The sequence below is a fragment of the Ascaphus truei genome, chromosome 4 (genome assembly GCF_040206685.1).
Source record: "Ascaphus truei isolate aAscTru1 chromosome 4, aAscTru1.hap1, whole genome shotgun sequence".
NCBI lineage: Eukaryota > Metazoa > Chordata > Amphibia > Anura > Ascaphidae > Ascaphus > Ascaphus truei.
This window is the reverse complement of record NC_134486.1, coordinates 242,094,390-242,098,817: the sequence shown is the minus strand read 5'-3', so window position 1 is coordinate 242,098,817 and position 4,428 is coordinate 242,094,390.

The following is a 4,428-nucleotide window of genomic DNA, read 5'->3' as shown; positions in this document are numbered from 1 at the left end:
GCAAACTCACTGCTGCTGAGCTGAGAGGTGCCTGAAAAAAATTGTATCAGAGCCATGTCCATCCACATTGTCCTAAGGCTGAGATGTGCTTGACAACCATGGTATCAGCCAAGTGTACCTGGAGTTAGACTAAGTGTGGATCCCTGGTCCGGGACCAGAACCACGTAGAGGGCAACGCCAGTGTGTACTTTCCTTACTGAACTGTTCCAGGGTTGAGAACTGCCTGATAACCACTGTATCAACCGAGTGCACGCGGAGTTAGGTCCGGTGTGGATCTCTGGTCAGGGACCAGAACCCCCAAGAGGACAACGCTGTGTGTGCTCAACTACTAAGTCCTATTCGTGCATGCGGAGCTGCCAACTGTGGATCTCTGTCCGGGACCAGAACCCCCAAGAAGGGGCTATCAGTATGCACACCAGAGAAATTGGGGCAATCGGAGGGATTATGAGGTCTGAGGGCGGTTCCTGCAAAAAATCGGGAGAACAGCGTGGCTTGCAAGATGCAAGCTTTAATTTTGCAAAGTGTCTGGTGGCTTGGCGCGAAAGCCATAGCTGCGCCCTATTTCTACTGCATGGGACTCCTGGATCCACCAGGGGGAGAAGACGAGCAGACGCACATGGTGACCATCCAGCCAAGACCTGTGTCTGAGCTAATCCCTACTGTCCTGGAAGAGGATTACACATTTTCTGTTTCTCTTTGCAGCTCACATATTTCTGTCTCCCTAGTTCAGCTGCTTGTTAGTTCCCCTGTTCCAGCAGCTAGCTGCATGTGTAAAGGCAACATTATTGTTACATATGTCCCTTACACAGCCCTAGTTGGTTGCCCTGGCAACCTTCCAATCTTCATAGCCAGAAGATTGGTTCGGTCCTGTTTTACACCCCTGTCTTTCTGGCAGTTACTTTGGTCCTTGGACCCTTACTGCTTGTCACAGGAACATGTGCTTGAAATCTAACTAGCTGGCTTAGTGAGTACATGCTGCCTCTATTACTCCTCTGCAAAGGCCATCCTTTTTTACCGTCCCCCCATAACAGAGCACCTTCACATACAGTAGAGAAGCACTCTCTCACCACACATTACCATCTGCAAGTATCCTTTATATTTGTTTTTGACTCCCCCATTCAAGTTGAAGAAAATAAAAGGACTCTGGGTGCTCTCAAAAGGGGATGAGTTAAACCACTGGACTCACTCACATCCCACATGTGATCCTGGTTCCAGAAGACCTACCACATTGTCTGATAATATGGCTGCACAACTAGGCCAAAGATTCAAGCAGCCAGGGGGCCTCCTGCTGCTACAGGACGACGGAGAGAAATTCCTACACTTGATCTGTCCCATCTGTGGTCTCCCGGGAGACGAACTGGTGTTCGCATCTCGCTGTCAAAGATGCGATGTGCCTTATCTACAACCGAGGCTGAGCAGCCCCTGACTACTTTTAACTCGGGGGAGCTCCGGAGCCTTTATGCCCTGGTACGTGAGATACTGACTCCTGCGAGAAAATCTTCCGGAGAGGCTAAGAGAGACTATATGGGATATACTGTATGGGAATAGTATATGATCTATTCCACCCTGATCAGTATTACCTGGATTGTGGCTCTTGCGGGGAACATTGTTCCATGAGTGCCGAGTCTGGAGCGGGATCCATGGGAGCCGTGGGCTGAGAGGAAAGTTTATTTTCTAGTTCTGCTGAATGGGAGGAAATTAAAGAGGACTTACCCATCTCCACGCCGGCCGTTGTGAGAGGCCCGAGTCTTTTTCTTTCTCCATGATAGAGCAGACGCAAAGCCGTGTCATTGAGGATGCAAGTCGCTGCCTGGGGGAGTATTGCCGGATTCTATCTACTCCATCTCCAGTGGTCATTCCCAAGGGGGAGGTGTCTGCGACTGCGGTACCAGCTTTCGAACGGAAGGCCGGACGGTGCCTCCATCGCTCCCGAGTTGGAAGTAATCTCATCGGTTCAGGAGCCAGACCTCTATCCTGGCGTTGTGATCCAGGATGTCGACCCGACCTTGGTGGAGACCCACGTGACCACAACTGGTTTCTGCAGCAGTGTAAGGAGGTCTGGCAGGCACGAGTTTGAACCACAGTGTATGTGGCCGCCTCCGAAGAGCGGCTGGCAAATCTTCTGATCAGTGAGAAGGTCCGTGTGGGTGCTTCAGCCCATTTGATTGATACGGAGGCATCCACTTCCAATGTACCGAGCGGTACTATTTTCGCTGCTGCCACAACGACTTCCCCGGCGCTGCTGGTGGGGGTTAACAGAGGTGATTCATCCATCCGGATGGATCCGAGGATCGACACTCCTGCTCCTGTGAGTACTACCACCGTTGACCCCTTTCTGTTGCGGTGCCGGGAACGATAGTGAGACCGAAACAATTTGATGGCTGAGCCATCGCTGAGGCTGCGGTCCCCGAATTTCGGGGCCTGGGTGCCCTTGACAAGGACTGTATGATGTTGGCGGTGGGTCGGGTCGGGCCGTGGCCAATAAATGCTCAACTCCGCTTGAACTACCTTACTGCCGACAAGGCGATGGCCAAATCGGAACTATTGTATTTCACTGTCGACATGGTTGGGACTCAGGACACTATTATTGCTCCGGTCATGGAGGTAACTGCTGCCAAGCAGAACCGGACATTTCTGTCCCAGTCCAAACCCGTGCTGCCTGTGTTGCCTTCCCCGAATCCCGCCCAAAGACCCCTAAATTAAGTAACAAGTATAGACCCCTATCACCCCGGCCCCAGTCACCTGTGATGTCTGTGGTTCCCAAATGTGCTGCTGCCAATGTATGTGATGACATGTCTGTAACGTCTGCGGGGAATGATGCACTTAACTGGTGGGATCCTATGTTCAGAGGATATGTGCTGCATATGAATAGGACATGCTTTGTCCTAGAGAGGGGTAATCAGGTGGATTATTGGTGGGAAGAAGGCAGGTATACTCCTGAGCAGGAGGCGGAAGTAATGCGCGAGCGCAGCCAGAGTATGGATATGGTCTTTTCTCCCCTCCAGTTAAGGAGGAAGATACCTATGATTCTCCATGGGAGGGACCGTTATTCTGGGTTCTGCCAGGGCAGGCGTGCGGTCAGAATTTAATGAAAAGTAGCCGCGCTGACCGGGTGCTAGTGCAGAGGTTCCGCAAGTCCCATGGGTACAATTGCCCCTACAGTACATACCTGAACCCTTAATGAGAGCAGCAGAGGCACATAGGGATGAGTGGATACGGGCAGCCGTTCTGGAGTATATGGCTCCTAAGTGCAGTAGCGCTGCCCATTATAGAGAAAACAGGGCTGGGTATTTGGTGAAGGTATGGCAAGTGGGCAGGAATATTCATCTTGACCGGGTTGAGTATGTCAGTGAGCATGGGCAGAAAAGATGCTATTCGGTCACAGTACCTGATAGTGATGGCAAACTAGTCCGAAGACCTAACCCTGATCACTATTACTGATAGTGCAGGAGCGGTACTGCATATTGTTATGGGGAGAATTGCAGAGCAGGAAATGTGCAGTGCAGGGTGAAAGGTTCTCCTATATAGGAGGAACAAGTTATACCTACTGTTATTACTGTTGTATGTACTGTTATCTTACAATTCTGTGTTGCCGTCACAATTTATTGGTGGTGCATAAATTATGATCCTCATGCGTGGACGTGAGGATGTTTTTCACCAGAGGGAGGATGAGGCTTAGTGCCCCTGGCTATACCTTTCTTTGGCCCTAACATTATAATTCCTGATAGGAACAGGCAGTGTTGGGATTACTTAAAAGCCCACCAAAATAGCAGCCAATCAGCACCTGGATCGAGCTCTACTCTGCTCAACTACAGTATCAGCCAATAACAGGCTGACAGCAGCCAAACCTTGGGTAGAGGGCCAGAAGTGAACCCGCCCTACCGGTGACCCACCTGGGCTCCCATACATTCACACAACGTGTAAAACAAAACATAAAGCTGCTAAATGTTTTTTTATTAAATAAATGTTATCAGCACGCATACTCTGTATTAAAGGATATACAAGTAAATATAATACAAAAGTTACATGTTAAAATAGCCACACAGGTTTTCACGTGCTCTGCGTTGACAGAGGAACTAAAGTGTACCTGTTTTAAAAAAATGTTGGGAGTACAGTTTACAATTCAATTATTATTTTAAATAGCAGTGCTCATTAATGTAATTGTAAATAATTTTTCTAATGCTGTACTTTAACTCTGATAAAGATCCTTTACCAACAATTCACATGACAATATGTGTCCCCGCATGGTAGTATACTCCAGATTAATATGAGCTCCCTTGGGTGACAGTAATCTCCAGGAGAGACACACTGCTTTGTGCATAGTAAACAGGTTATTTAGGCTCTGTCGCCTTTTCCTTGGTATGTGTTGAAAGTTATGAGTCACTAGAAGGAGGAGTGTTGTCTGCATGGCCCGGAACTAGATCTGTG